This window comes from Arachis ipaensis, chromosome B1, assembly GCF_059453495.1.
Source record: "Arachis ipaensis isolate K30076 ecotype BB chromosome B1, ASM5945349v1, whole genome shotgun sequence".
NCBI classification, from domain to species: domain Eukaryota; kingdom Viridiplantae; phylum Streptophyta; class Magnoliopsida; order Fabales; family Fabaceae; genus Arachis; species Arachis ipaensis.
In genome coordinates, this window is record NC_142436.1 from 131,054,517 (window position 1) to 131,071,157 (window position 16,641).

A 16,641-nucleotide genomic window follows, 5' to 3' on the forward strand; every position below is an offset into this window, starting at 1 on the left:
TCGGGCTGTTTTTGACCCAGTTTTCGGCCCAGAAAACATAGATTAGAGGTTATAAAGTGGGGGAATGCATCCATTCATCAACACAACTTTCATATTCACAATTTTAGGTCTTAGATGTAGTTTTCTAGAGAGAGAGGCTCTCTCCTCTCTCTTAGGTTTTAGGATTAGGATTCCTCTTAATTTTAGGATTGCATTTTCAATTCAGGTTCAATGTTCTTTTAATTTATGTTCTCTCCTACTTTTATTCACTCTATTATTTTAGTTGCTCTATTTCACTTGGTAATTATTTATTTAGCCAAATTGGCTTATAAACTTTTCATGTTAGATTTGAATATTCTATTTAATATAATTTGAGGTATTTCAGATTTCTTTTTATGATTGTTTTATTCTGTTTATGATGCTTTCAATTTAATTTAGACTTTCCCCTTTTGGCTTTAGTTAAGTAATTGGTAACACTTGAGTTGTCAAACTCAGCAGTTGATTGAGAATCAGAAATTGCTAATTGATTTGGATCTCTCTAAAGCTAGTCTTTCCATAGGAGTTGACTAGGACTTGAGGAATCAAGTTAATTGGTCTACTTGACTTTCTTTTATTTAGTAAGGGTTAACTAAATGGGAGCAACAACCATTATCATCACACCTGATAAGGATAACTAGGATGGGATTTCCAGTTCTCATACCTTGCCAAGAATCTTTATAATTATTAATTTATTTTTCTTGCCATTAAAATTATTTGTTTCCTTATTCCAAAAACCCAAAAATACACTTTTTCCATAACCAATAATAAATGATACTTCCCTGCAATTCCTTGAGAAGACGACCCGAGGTTTAAATACTTTGGTTATAAATTTTATTCGGTTTGCTTAAGTGACAACCAAAACTTTTGTACGAAAGGATTTTTGTTGGTTTGGAAACTATATCTACAACGCGATTATTTTTATAAAAATTCTTTACTGACAGAAATCAGTTCGCCAAAGAATCTCCACTGCTTACCAAAGAACTCCATGCTTTGGTTCAGCAAGAGCTACCTCAAAAGCTTCCAGACCCTGGACGCTTTTTGATTCCTTGCACCATAGGCACTATGACTTTTGAAAAGGCTTTGTGTGACCTAGGGTCAAGTATTAACCTCATGCCACTCTCTGTAATAGAGAAGCTGGGAATCCTTGAGGTACAAGCTGCACATAGCTCTTTAGAGATGGCATACAAGACTATGAAGAAGCCATATGGCTTAGTAGAGGATATGTTGGTTAAGGTTGAAAACTACTACATCCCTACAAACTTCATTGTCTTGGACATAGGAGAGGATGAGGATGACTGTGTCATCCTTGGAAGACCTTTTCTAGCCACAGCCAATGCTATCATTGATGTTGCTAAGGGAGAACTAACCCTAAAGATAGGGGGACCACATCTTATTCAAGATGCCTCATCCCAATTCTCCCTATAAAAGAGAGATAACAGTGCAATACTTAGTGTGAAAACACTTTTTTTCTGTGTAGAGCTCTGTAGAGCTCCCAGACATCAATTCTAAGTTTGGTGTTGGGCAGCCCTCAACAAGCTCTAAGCACAAAGGTACTAAGAAGAAAGTACCCAAAGGCTAGAGAAACAAGAAAGTTCCTACTGAAGGCCTCTCACCTCGCATGAGAGTTGTCTTCACTAAGAATCCAGTCCTACCACATACAGTGAATCGTGTCCTATCTCTAGAGTATGTAGAGCTCATTCATGAGAGCACAGGAAGAAAATTCACTGTCAAGGACGAAAATCTGAGCCCATACTCTCCTCCATAAGGAGCTATAGGTCAAGCTAGTGACTTTAAAAGAGTGCTTGTTGGGAGGCAACCCAACTTTACTCAACCATTTATTTTCATTTTGTTTTTCCTTTCAGTTATCAGAGTCATGATCATGTGCATCACTCAAGAGACAGATTTCACAACAGTGAAAATAAAACACTCCACTGTTGAACACCAGCGAGGAAGCCCTCCTGGGCGTTCAATGCCCCAAGAGGGGAGCATTGCTGGCATTGCACGCCAGCTAGGGAGTAGCCCCTGGGCGTTCAAACGCCAATGCAAGAAAGCAGAGAATCTGGAAGTCCCTAGCCTCTCAGGACCAAGAGGTCCCACAGAAGCTCCACTACCCCACCTTCTTCCCCATTGATCATATTTGCTCGAGGACAAGCAAAACTCTTAAATTTAGTGTTACAAAAGCTTTGTTTTTTGACTTCTACCACTCCTAAGTATGGAAGAAGAGGATGGAGCAAACTAGGAAGCATGCACAAGAGCCTGTGCAACCGCCTCAACAAACACAAAGGAGTGACATTGAAGAGATCAAGCACTACATTGGATCCTCAAGGAGGAACACTAGCCACCATCATTTAGGTGGATTCGTTCTCTTTACACTCTTTTCCTGTTATTTTTCTATTTTCTGTCTATGTATTTATTTGTTTTATTATCCTAGTTGCAAGATCATTTGTATTTGATGTCTTAAAAGTTGTAAAATATTCCATATATCTATCACCTTACTTAAATAAAATTTTTTTATTTGAACAGAATTGATAGATGCATGAATTTCAAGTTTAAAATAAGATTAGTTAATTAGTTTGATGTGGTGTTATTTGCTTTTATTTTCTGAATGTATGAAATAAACAATGCATATTTGAAGTTGAAATTTTAGAATGTTGGCTCTTGAAAGAATAAGAAAAAAGGAAAAATATTATTGATAATCTGAAAAATCTAAAAATTGATTCTTGAAACAAGAAAAAACAGCAAAAAGCAAAAGAAAAAATATGTTGCAAAAGAAAAAAATTATTATTATGCATGCGAAAAAAATGGCGAAAAGAAAAAAAAATAAAAAAGCATAAAAATCCATTACTGCCCAAAAATGCTGGAAAAGGATGGCAGATTGAAAAAGCCAATAACCCTTCAAACCAAAAGGCAAGGGTAAAAGGACCCAAGGCTTTGAGCATTCATGGATAGAAGGGCCCAAAGGAATAAAATCCTAGCCTAAGCGGCTAAACTAAGCTGTCCCTAACCATAAGCTTGTGGCGTGAAGGTGTCAAGTAAAAAGCTTGACACTGAGTGGTTAAAGTCGTGGTCCAAAGCAAAAGAGTGTGCTTAAGAACTCTGGACACCTCTATATGGGGACTCTAGCAAAGCTGAGTCACAATCTTAAAAGGTTCACCCAGGTAAAGTGTCTGTGGCATGAATGTATCCGGTGGTAATACTAGAAAACAGAGTGCTTAGGGTCACGGCCAAGACTCAGAAAGCTGTGTTCAAGAATCAAAATAAGCTTAACTAGGAAAGTCAATAATATCATCTGGATTCTAAGTTCCAAAGGATGCCAACATCTCTGAGTTTCAATGGATAGTGAGATGCCAAAACTATTCAGAAGCAAAAAGCTACTAAGTCCCGCTCATCTGATTTTAACTAAGCTTCATTTGAAAATTAGAAATTTATTGTATCTTAATTTTCTTTTTATCCTACTGCGTTTTTAGTTGCTTGGGGACAAGCAACGGTTTAAGTTTGGTGTTGTGATGAACGGATATTTTATACGCTTTTTGGCATCACTTTCATATAGTTTTTAATAGTTTTTATTTAGTTTTTATTAAGTTTTTATAGGTTTTAGTGTTAAAATCACATTTTCGAATTCTACTATGAATTTTTGTGCTTTTGGACAATTTCAGGTAAATTCTGGCTGAAATTAAGGAGCTGGAGCAGAAGTCTGATTCAGAGACAGAGAAAGCACTACAGATGCTGTCCAAATCTGATCTGCCTGCATTCAGAAGAGCTTTTCTAGAGCTACAGAAGTCCAAATGGAGCAATCTCAACGGTTATGGAAAGCTGACTTCTAGAGCTTTCCAGCAATATATAATAGTTCATACTTTGCTTCGGATTAGAAGGCCCAAAACTGGCGTTCAATGCCAGCTTCCTGCCCCCTTCCAGAGTCCAGCGCCCAAAGAGCAGAGCCCAGCGTCCAAAGGCCCAGAGAGGACCCCCTAGCTGGAATTCCACACCCAAGGAGACTCATGGCACGTGGATCTCATTAAAGCTCAGCCCAAACACTCACCAAGTGGACCTCAGAAGTGGATTTTAGCACTAAATAGACTGTTTTACCCTTACTAGTCATCTATTTAGTATTTAAAGGGATCTTATTCATGTAAATCAAAGAACAACACACACTCTCCGATTTAGGAGAGCACCATTTATGTTTTCCACCATTGTTTTTACTTTCAGTATGAGTTTCTAAACCTCCTAGGTTGAGGGGAGGAGCCCTTACTTTCAGTATGAACGCTCTGATTGGGCAGTTGTGCGTACGCACACGTCTCTGAGCTCATCTCCTTTGACTCTTCATGTTTCTTCCACTTTTCATGCTCTTCTTCTATTTTCTCCAACCCATTCCTACCTTATACACCTAGAATCACTCACAAACAACATCAAGGCATCGAATGGAAGGCAAACAGAATAAAATAGATTAAATTAAGCACAAAAGAGCACATTTTCATAATCAAGCGCAATTTGGAAGGAAAGTTCAAAAGCATGCTATTCAAGGGAATATGTGCAAGTTTATATGATGAAAATCCATCCAATTCTAACCAAAAATCATCATTAATATGGATTCATCAATTCTCCCACATTTAAACACTAGCATGTCCTCATGCTAAACACACGCAAAGGAGACATATGAAAGGGAACATGACTTATGCTATATACTACTTAAATGCATGCAACTATCCTAAGACTAATCACCAATATGTACTATGATGAAAGTTAGTAGAAACAAACCATGAAATTCCAATCCATCACAAGAAACTATCGGGCCAATGCAAAGAATTTATGCTTTAAGATCAATGTCCAAAGAATTGAATTGAAGTTACCAAAACTATTCAATCAAACAACTTGCAAGAAGATGCAACATGAGGCGTAAGAACATAGAATTGAGCGATCGAACACCTCACCGGATGTGTATCCACTCAATTGGCTCAGTGTTTAGGGTTTAACCACTCAATTCCCCTTTTATTATGTTTTTCAAAGATTTGCAAGTCATCTAACAATCAACTAGTATTTAATGCATGAATAACAAGTATCGTGAGATCTTTAGAGGGATGTAATGGGGCTAGGGTTAGGTAGGATGAAATATGGTTAAGTGGACTTAAAGAATTAGTTCTTTGATTAGCTTGAGTGTCCACCTAATCCTATATCACCTATGTACACATAACAATACAACCTTTTTACCCATTTTCTCTTTCCTATCTCACTTCACTCATGCATTTTCTTTTCAAACATGGCATATGCATCCTTTAATTACTCTTTTTATTCATACTTTGTTATGCACAAGTTTTTTTTTAAATTGAACTATGAATGCATATGTTTTAATTAGTGAAATGCATGAGCGTTACCTAATTGCCCAAAAATTCTTTTCATAACGAGTTCATGCCTTTATCACCAATGATTTCCAAATTTCCCCCCACACTTAGAATTTACACACTAATCCACCCAAGCTAATCAAAGAATAATTCAGGGACATCAATAGTTTTCCACTTAAGGGGAGTAATGTGCTATCATCAAAACCAAAAGGGGATTCATAGGCTCAAAGGGGTTCACAAAGGTGAATGCAAAGGTTGGCCATATAGGTTAGTGAGTTTATCATCAAAGATGGCCTCAATCATGCTAAATGCATCTAAACACAAATACAGGACATAAAGAATCATGCAAATCAATGATCACAATAAAAAAGAAGCATTATCACACGCAAGAACAACATTATGGCTGAAAAGTGCAACCATCTATTAAGGCTCAAATCTCACAAGGTATGTTGTTTTAGCTCATTTCCGTGTTCTACAAATAAAATACTCCAAGCAAGTTTGTAAACACAATTTTTCTTCAATTCAATCAATGGTATGCCCCTAGAAAAGGTTTCATGGAAATTCCTTGGTATTTCACCAACTTATTCATTCTATCATGCAACATCCAAATATTAACTACTAAATATCCATAAACGATAAAGAAATATTTACAGCAAACCAAACGAGATGCAATAAAAATAAAGCTACTCAAAATGGAGAAAAAGCACTACAAGAAACATTGCAAAGTGTCTTTAAGAGAGAAAATTTTTTTTACCCCCCTTGTAGTCATCGATCCTCCCCCACACTTAATTTGTGCATGGTCTTCTGTGCATGCTCACGATCCGGGAGGATGAAGAGGGGTCACCTTCAGCTGGTGGACTCAAGAGTGGGATGGTCAACTGCATCATGCTCCTCCCGAGCTAGCTCGGATGAAGCTCTAGGAATTGGGCCGGGGTCTCTTCCTTCTAGCTTTGCCGCTACTCACTCAAAATGTTTGTGCTCCAAATGCTCCATGTGGTGGATATCGTGCAAGATGTCCCAGAATAGATCCGGAAGAGGTCAGAAAAATGGTAAAGCGGTTGATGAAGTTGGTAGAGTTGATGGTAGTGCTGTGGGTGTCTTCCTCTCGGAGGGTGTAGTGTTTGTTGATCTTTCGAAATCTCCCCTTGGAATGAACTTGTTGCCTCTAGGAATCCGGAATATAATGTCCATTGGTCGCCTATCTACCCCCACTGCGTTTGCTAAGCGCATCACCATCGACGGAAATGGAATGTTGATATTCTTCTTCTCAACCAATTTCCAAATCGATTTGCACAATAAAGGCAAGATGGCTATATGATTCCTTGCATAATAGCCCAAAGTAGCAAAGCAGTCCTAAATCTCACATGGGTAGTGTGGGTGCTCAGGATGATGTAGTCCGCCACAATCTGATGCCATATACGAGCTTCAGCATTCAAATCAAAGTATGCAATACTAGTGGGAACAGAATTCCTCCCTTTGCTATACTCCCAAGATGCACCAGGACGACCTATTCTCTCAAGAATGGGAGTCAGAGATACTCTTCCTTCGAAGACATCCACTTTTATCTTAGAGTATTCATCTTTCTCAAGTGGAATGTGGGGGATGTTCAGGATAGCTTCTAGAGCTTGATTGGATGTATCCAACATCTTTCCCCGGAGGAAGACTGACTTCGCTTCCCAAGCTTGGTAGTTCTCATAAAATTCCCGCACCATAGTCTTATTAACTTCAATGGGTTCTCGCTCGAGAAACTCCCAATGAAGCGAGGCGATCCTTTGGTGAATAGTCGCCTTGTATTTTCTTGGAACCTTCAACGGCCGCTCCCAATGGATTGTACGCTTCTTAATAGCCTTGCATTGACAGTCGGCCCTTTGGTTAACCAAGGTATCCGGTCTATGACCTTGGCGATGCAACCAAATATCAGGAGGACGAGCGGTAATTTGCTCAACCGGCGCAGTAACCGGTGTTTTACCCTTCTTCCTCATCCTGAAAATACAAATAAAAGAACTTCGAGATCATAGGGCAACAATAAAGTAAAATCATTGAGGAAGCACTAACAATGTTAAAAGAGCTTATAGAAGTAGTGTGATTTACAAGAAATACGGTGTGTATATTCCAATGATGCGCGCGGTTGGAATATATACACCGACCGGATATTACGGCAATCACGCCCTTAAGGCAATTCACAGCTCAAAGCTCCATGATTTAGTGCTCAAGTTGCAAATATAAAACAGAGAAATACAAGCAACTACAAGCAAACACCAAAAGGGAAGTATCAATTGTTCATCCTTAAAAAGTAGTAATCGCACATGCAATGTTCTTAATTGGAAGCCCCAAAAGATGTTTGATCAAGACATCATCATAAGTTGAACATTCGTAGAGTGGTTACTCAATTTAAGTTCCAAGATGAACAATGAAACTTAGATTACACCAACACAATGCATTTACAACCAAAATTTCACATCAACAAACAAGGAAATGCATTGGTGATTTCAATTTTCCACCATCAAAAGTCATAATAGAAGTTGCATCATTCATACAATATGCCTAGCAAGAGATAAATTGAACACATATGATGGCCAAGTCATATGAATCAAACAAAATGTTCATTTAGGCATTTTATCGAACATGTGGTATACAATGTGCAAGTCCATCACAATTAAGCTCAAATTTGATCATAACCAACCCAACAATCAAGCAACAACACTTTGCAATACAAAGAAACAATAAAGAAAGCAACTAATAAAATCTAAGCAATATAAAATAAATGAAAGCAAGTGCAAAAATATTAACATAAATAGAAAGGAAAAGCAAGAACCTAAGATATAAAGGTTGAGTAGGACAAGAACGAGGGAGGAACAATGGCACTCCTTATAGCCATTACGAAATCACGGCATTTGGGTTTGCCGGAAAAAAAAGCACCGGAAGGAAAAACTCACCGGTGGTGTATAAAGAAAAGAGAAAGGAAAGAAAGAAAGGAGAAGAGGAGTAAGAGAGAGAGAGAGAGAGAGAGAGAGAGAGAGAGAGAGAAGGGTCACCGACGGTGGGCTGAAGGTGGCGGTGGCCGGTGGTAGGGACTGGCGGGGCTAGGCACAGAATAGAGAGAGAGAAGCTATAGAGAAAAGAAGAGAAGAGAGGAGCTGCCTCTCAACAAGGCAGCTTGCCCTGATAACGCCCAGAACGCGATGTGTACGGGCGCACAGGGGCCTGTGCGAACGCACAGAGATAAAAACTTAGAAAGGGTGCAAACGCATACAGTGTGCGATCACTGCGACCAGAGAGGTTGCGTAAAGACGTGTGGATGGACAAAGACATGTGACCGCATAGACAAGTTTTTTTTAACTTGAGAACAAAATCATGTGTGCGTGCGCATACATGTCCATGCGCACGCACAGGGGCCAAGAATGGGGGAGGTTGAGCACGCGCACAAGCTGTCCCCTTGCTCCCACCGGAGGGGCTATCAATGTGTGTGCGGGCGCACACGTCTGTGCGGCTACACAAATAAAGTATGAGAGGGATGTGTGCGTACGCACGTGGCTGTGCGCATGCACGGATCAGAGAAAGCAAGGCAGCACGCACGCACAAGCTGTGCTGGCACTGCGACCAGAGGGCATATTAAGTCGTGTGCGGACGCACAGGTGCGTGCGGCCGCACAGGTGGCGAAAAACACAGTTTTGTGCGCACACACAGGTTGGTGTGTACGCACAGATGCCCTGTTTCAGAAAATTCTTTTCTCTTCAAAACTAAGGTTCCTACCCTTAGCATATGAAGATACCAACCCCAAATCATTCAAACAAGCACAATTTCATGGTCCACAAGTAAATTAACTTATTCAACTCAAAATCATCAAACTAAACCTAAGCTACTCATTATATCACAAGAAAGCAAACAATTCAAAAGGCTATAAACAAGAGATAAAATTGGAACAAAGTTACCATGGTGGGTGTCTCCCACCGAACACTTTGGTTTAGAGTCCTAAGTTGGACTTGCATGGCTTCATTTGTCACTTGGAGACTTCACCAAGGAGGAAAATCTCCAACTCCTTGGCGTTCTTGGGTTGAGTGTGATCCTTTGAATTTGACTTCTTGGCAACATTCTCTTTTTCTTGCTCCTTCCCATCCTCAATCACTTGATCTTCAACGATGTTGCACCCAAAAATAGAATAAGCTTCAAGAACGGGCTTGTTGGACTCCTCCAAAGTGAACTTGACCAACTTGCCATCCAACTCAAAAGAATAGACTCCCGAATGTGCATCTAGCTTGAAACGGGCCGTCTTTAAGAATGGCCTTCCAAGGAGTATGGACGATGGCTTGTTAGAGTCAATGGAAGGGTTCTCCAAAATGTGAAAATCAACTGGAAAGAGCAACCCCCTGAATATCAACTAGCACATTCTCTGTAATCCCCACAACTGACATAATACTTTTATCGGCTAGCACAAACCTCGCCCCAAACCTCTTTAGGGGTGACAAATTCAATCTTTCATAAATGGGGAGTGGCATAATGCTTACGCACGCCCCCAGATCATACATACAGTCCATGAATTTCATCCCACCGACTAAGCAAGTGACCAAACATGGGCCGGGATCATTGCATTTTTCAAGAAGTAAAGAAGAGATAGAATCATCTACTGGCTTTGTATTGAGGTTTCCAAGCTCGTCTTTGTGAGTGCAAACATCTTTAAGGAACTTGGCATATTTGGGCACTTGTTGAATGGCTTGGAAGAGGGGGACGGTGACTTCGACCTTTTTAAAAACGTCCACCATATTGGGGTCAAAGTCTTCTTGTTTCTTGGCCTTCTTGGCTAAAGTTGGGAATGGAATGGGCAAGGGCTTTTCAAGCAAGGTCTTTCTCTTCGGCTCCTTGACCTTGGGTGGTTCTTCCTCGCTTTTGTCAACACCTTCATCTTCATCCCTCATCACCTCCACTTCAACTCCTACCTCTTCATTGTTTGTCTCTTCACTCAACTTTGTAGGCATAGCAACATTCTTATCAAGTTTAGTGCCACTCCTAAGGGTAATGGCATTAATGCTACCCTTAGGGTTGGGTTGAGGTTGGGAGGGTAAACTACTTGAGGTTGAAGCTTGTTGGGTGTTTTATGCGATTTGAGGAGGGAGAGTTAAATGGGAAAGGGCATCGGCTATCGTAGCCATGTATGCCTCTTGTTTCTTATAGAACTCTAGTTGCTCTTGCATGAAGGTGTGAATTGTGTCATTCATGTGAGGTTGATTGGAGAGAAGGGCTTGGTTAACTTGAGGAGGGTTAGGCCTACTCTGGGGGTGTTGGTATTTCGCTTGATGTTGAGATTGTGGAGGTTGTTAGTATTGTGGCTGGCCTTGGGGATATTGAAGGTAGTAGACTTGAGCGTTTTGGCCTTTGGTTTAAATTATCCTTCCACCCTTGGTTTTGATTCCCTCCATGTTGGTAGGATCCTTGATTGTAATTTAGTATTTGCGAATAAGGGTTAGCTACCGCCAATGTAGTGTCCTCTTGGAGTTGAGGGCACTCATCGGTGTAATGAGTATTACAAGCACAAACACCACATATCCTTGATGGTCCTTCGATCCTTGGAGGTTGAAGTGGAGCATTTATCAAAGCTTGAGGAATTTGTTGCCCTTGGGTGATTTGTCACAACAAGATTATCATTTCACCGAGGGTCTTGGTCAAAATAGCATCTCCGGAGGGAGAAACTTCACTCAAAGCTTTCGGTTGTGGACTCTTTGCCCTTGAGTGCTAATTGAGTCCGCCAAGTCTGATATAACTTCCCATGCTTCTGCAGCAGTCTTGTTTTTGGTCAATGATCCTCTACTCGCGGCATCTAGGAGGAGCTTGTCTTGGTGATGCATCCCTTGATAGAAATAACTGATAAGAACCAACTCATCAATCCTGTGGTGAGGACAAGCCTCCAGCAACTTCTTAAATCTCTCCCAGTATTCATACAAAGTCTCTCCATCTTGTTGCACAATGCAAGAGATCTCTCTTCGCAACTTGTCTATTTTCTAAGGAGGGTAAAACTTTTCCAAAAATTCAATTTGCAACAAGTCCCAACTGGATCTAACTTCACCCGGTTGAGTATAAAACCACTCCTTCACCTTTCCTTCCAAAGAGAAAGGGAAAGCGAAGACCAACACTGCGGCTTCATCCGCCCCATGCCTTCTCGCAGTTGCACATGCAACTTGGAAATCCTTTAGATGCTTTAGAGGATCTTTCCCAGGCAGTCCATTGTATTTGGAAAGCAAGTTTATCGTGCTGGACTTGAGCTCAAAATTTGGGTCTAAAGCCGGATACAGAATTTGAAGCGGTTGTAAGTCAAGATCAGGAGCTCCGGCCTCCTTCAAGGTGATTCTTCGAGGTGGGTCCTCCATGACGGTGTCACCTGAGTCACTCAAAGAGAGTTTAGTACTCCCCACAAATGAATATAGAGTCTCCTCGTTGATTGGAGAATGATATTCACGGATGGGTAGTGATAGTGAACGGGAGGGTTCCCCAAGGGGTCCCGATTCACTATCAACAAAAGCTAGCCAGCGCCGAGCTTGCCTTATATGAGTTAAAGTTCTTTCGATTTCCGGATCAAAAGTGGCCAATCTCGGGCCTGGAAGCGACCATGTCATTAAACTGAGGAGGCAATGAAAACCATGCAATTATGAAAAGCAAAACAAAAATATGCAAGTAAACTAGAACCACTTAACAATTAACGACTACTAAAACTAACTAAAGAGAAAAGTAGTACTACAATTAGTGCTAAATAGCAAACCAAAAATCAAATATCTGCACTATTCACATATTTACGACAACCAAAATTGTAGCACTCATTGCACTTAAAGTGAACTCCCTGGCAACGGCGCCAAAATTTGACAATGGCCAAATCGCACATAGGTTAGGAACTCGATCACCCAAAGAAATGGAATTAGCATTTTAAGTATAGTTCTACCAACAAGTTGGCCACCGATCAAATTGGAAACTCACAAGATGTGTCACAATTCAAAACTAATTCAAAACCGATAGTATTTGACTCCCGAGTCGTCTCCCAAGGAGTACTTTTAGAACAATGAGTGTACAAATCCAGTTGTAGTGATCAAGGGGTTGTCAATGAAGAAATGAACACATAAAGCAATAAAAGAACATGCAAAATTGTAATGATTGAACTAATGAAGAAATTAAAGAACCGACTATGTAATATAAACAAGTAAAGTATAAAAGAGATCAACATAGAAGTATATAAAAGATTAAAAGCATCAAAAAGAGTCTTGGCTGGGAGTGAGCTAAGGGTCCTTTCCTTGTTGGAACCATAACTATGACAATTATGATGGATTAATCTCACTTGATCAACCCTCACATCAGAAGGTAAGTTAAATGAGCATAAGTGTTCCCAACCCACAAATCCTAAATTGCTTGCTAATTGACTTAGCAATAAATTAGCGTTAGTGGGAACAAGAACAATTAACAATCCAAGAATTGAAACTAAATGTTGGACATTCCAACTCTAGAAACCCAATTGCTCACTTTACCCAAGCCAAGAACCAAAAATTTAGCCTAAAATCATGTTTGACATTTTGTCAAACACTTGGTGGGCAAAAACCTTAAACATGGAGAAAATGAGAAAAGGCTTGAAACTAAAAGCAACAATTAATCTCAATCAACAAGAATAACACAAGAAAGCATGAAACAAACATCAAACATCAAATTCATCAACAAAAAATTAAAATTGCAAGAAAGAAGCAAAATTGAACTATAACTTGAATTAGAAGAAAGAGTAATGACAATGTAACTATAAAGAGTAATAACAAGAAAATACTTACAATGAAACTAGCAAAATCCAAGAGCAAAAATGGAAATGGCACTTGAATGTAAAACCCTAATATAAACCCTAATAGAGATGATGAAAAACTTAGAGAAAAACTAACTAAAGCTTCCTACTACTACTCCTAAAACTATCCTAATGATATGCTATGTTATGTTCCTCATTTCCCTTCCAATATGAGCTAGAAGACTTCAGAAATGGGCCTCCAAAGCCCCCAAATCTCAAGTCACGTGCTATTTTAATGAAGTCATGTGCGGACACCTGTGCGGATGCACAGATGCGTGCGTCCGCACACCTTGCGAGAAATCCAGTCCTGTGCGTACGCACAAGTAGCCGTGCACATGCACACTAGGCGATGCTTGACTAGACTCGTGATGCGCTCAAAGCAATCCACGCGCTTTGATTGGGCAGTTGTGCGTACGCACAGGCAGCCGTGTGTACGCACACGTCTCTGAGCTCATCTCCTTTGACTCTTCATATTTCCTCCACTTTTCATGCTCTTCTTCCATTTTCTCCAACCCATTCCTACCTTATACACCTGCAATCACTCACAAACAACATCAAGGCATCGAATGAAAGGAAAATAGAATAAAATAGATTAAATTAAGCACAAATGAGCACATTTTCATAATCAAGCACAATTTGGAAGGAAAGTTCAAAAGCATGCTATTCAAGGGAATAAGTGCAAGTTTATATGATGAAAATCCATCCAATTCTAACCAAAAAATCATCATCAAATATAGATTCATCAACTATTTCACAAAATGGGTGGAAGCTGTGGCCATGAAAAAATTTACCCAAACCAAGATAATTGAGTTTATTGAGAAATCGATCATTCATAGATTTAGTATTCCCCAAACCTTGATCACGGATCAAGGGACTATGTTTATGTGTCAACAAATAAAGGAGTTTTTTGAATCACAAGGTATTAAAATAATACACTCGGCTCCATACTATACGCAAGCTAATGGCCAAGTCGAGGCCGTTAATAAAATTCTTATAAGTTTGATTAGAAAGCATATATGGAGATTACCTCATTGGCATAATAATCTAAGCCAAGTGTTATGGGCATATAAGTCTTTGTCTAAAGAGGCTACAGGATCGACATCTTAAAAACTTGTATATGGCCATAAGGTTGTCCTACCACTTGAGATAAATTTGCAAACTATAAGAGTGGCTAAGCAAAATGGTTTACTTGTCGAATAATACTAGTTGAGTATGATAGATGAGTTAAACGAGTTAGATCAAGCTCGACTGATGGCATTAGATAGAATAATTTCACAAAAAGAATCCATAGCTAAGTCATACAACAAGAAAGTAAAGAGTAAAAATTTTATAGTTTGTGACTTAGTTTTAAAGTTAATCATTCCCATTAAACAAGTCAAACGAAAATGGTCTCCTATATAAGAAGGTCCTTTCTAGGTCAAAAAGATATTTAACGGAATGCAATGAATTAAAAGATGTAAAAAATAATCGACAAATAGGAAGTATCAATGGCAAATATCTTAAGTTGTATCATTGTCATTAAAAAACAAAGATATTTAGAAGTTCAAGAAAAAAAGTGTAGAACAAAACATCATTTAAAACAGAGTCCTAAACTTGATTTTTAAATCTTCTTTTTGTCGACCTATAGTATTGGAAATTTGAGACAACTCATCCTTGACAGTGTTAGCATGAGTAACTGCTTCGACTAAAGCAGGGCGGCTTGATGTTTTAGATGTATGTGCCTTGTTAACTTCGAGGAGCTGAAGAGCAAGAGTTGCATTAGTTGTTGCATATTTCTCCTTCCCAGTCTTCAGCTCAACCAACTCCTTTTCCGGAACCTTAATCGCATCCTCGATGCCATGGTTCTTTCTTTAGCTTGGCCTTCCAATAAGACTTCCTCGATTTGAGACTTGGCTATTTCAAATTTCTTTAGTTGAGCATTATGATTAGGCAATGCTTCGACCGATCTATTGAAATCCTCTTTAGCAGTCTAAAACTCGGAAGTATAATTATAGAAGTCTTCAATGAAATCACTAAGAGCTGCATGAACTTCAATCAGAATTTTTTTATTCAAGAAAGTGTGGGCATCAATGAGTCAAGTCTTCAGTTCAATATTATTGTTAATTTCCTCTAAAGGTTGATTTAAGCAATCGAGAATTGTGTTAACTCTTTCAACAACTAAGGGATTCGGACCTGGCGGTGGTTGAGGAGAAGTGGCTTCTTCCTCCTAGGTCGAAGCAATAGTAGTAGTAACTCACTTGCAAAAGTAAAGAAGTCAAAGCAATTAAAGTTATTATAACATGAAATGAAATTTCAACTGATGTACTAGTGGAGAGTAAGCCGAAGCTTGAGAAGCAATAGTCAAAGGCACATGTTGAATGGGTGTCAAAATCAAAATAGGTGGTATAATCATTTAAGAAGTGATAGGAGGTACATGTTGAGTGACTTAAACCTCGACATTAACTGGCTGGTCGACTTCTCGGTTAGATTCACTATCTACTTCAGCTCTGACTTTCAGTCCTCTCTTGGACTGTTTGAACTAGATAAATGATAGATAACTACTAATTATACATTAAAATTTGAAGGGATAATAAACTAGATTATGATGTATACCTTGGAAGAAGCAACAGGTTTTGGTTTTTGTATTTTCTTGGGACCAGCACCCATGAGAATGTCGATAAGACCTCACTTCTTATAAGAGAGAGTAGCATCACTTGATTTCCCTTTGCCTCGACCACCATCTCATTTTGATTTCGTCTTCTTTAGAGCCATATCTTCATCTGAGTCCCAGTTTTCTTCGACTGGTTGAGAGTTATTAGCAACACTAACAATTTGGGTTGGCTGAGCAGTTGAAAGCACATGAAAAATATAAGACCAGTAGAGGATATAAATTGTTAAGACCCAAGGAACCAGACGATACTTAGAGGATATCCAGTGATCCGTGTTCGACCATGGATTTTATCACTAGTTCCTCGATAATAAATGGCACCAGTTGTGTTTTTACTCAGTGTTCTTAGGTCATATTTTTAAAGGTGGTAATTCGCTCCTAAGGCTCCTTTATGAGGATCTGGTAGTCGATCAACAAAACCAAAAGGGCATTAGGAAAAGGAGAGAACTTGAAAGGATGCATAAAAGATTTGTTTTGTACTAAAGGATCTCGAGTAAAATCTTGTAAATAATGCTTAAGACATTTGTATAAGTACATTTTCTTCTTCTTTTTTTCATACTTCTAAGGCCTTGTTGAAAACGTACCTTGCCTTCCTGAAATGCCATTTAACCTTGTAATACTTCTCGAACTTAATAATATCTTTGACATGCTCACCTTTATTTTTTTTATACGATGATAGTCTGTGCAGCAAGAAGGATCATATTAGAAAGAGCTTGATTAGTCGAAGTGTAATAAGATGCATAATAACTTAATAAGGTGACCACCACTTATGGAAAGAAGGTGTTGAAAGAAAACAGTAAGTGAGGTCGAGCCTATGATATTGAGCACTCATTCTCTCA

The 16,641-nt window shown here is 39.1% G+C and overlaps 1 non-coding gene across 1 annotated transcript; it reads left to right on the forward strand.

The window, feature by feature from the left end:
• The first annotated feature begins 11,230 nt into the window (after positions 1-11,230).
• LOC148578386 (small nucleolar RNA R71) lies at positions 11,231-11,337 on the forward strand. Its single transcript, XR_015904568.1, has one exon. It is a non-coding gene; the product is annotated as a small nucleolar RNA R71 (small nucleolar RNA).
• The last annotated feature ends 5,304 nt before the right edge of the window (positions 11,338-16,641 follow it).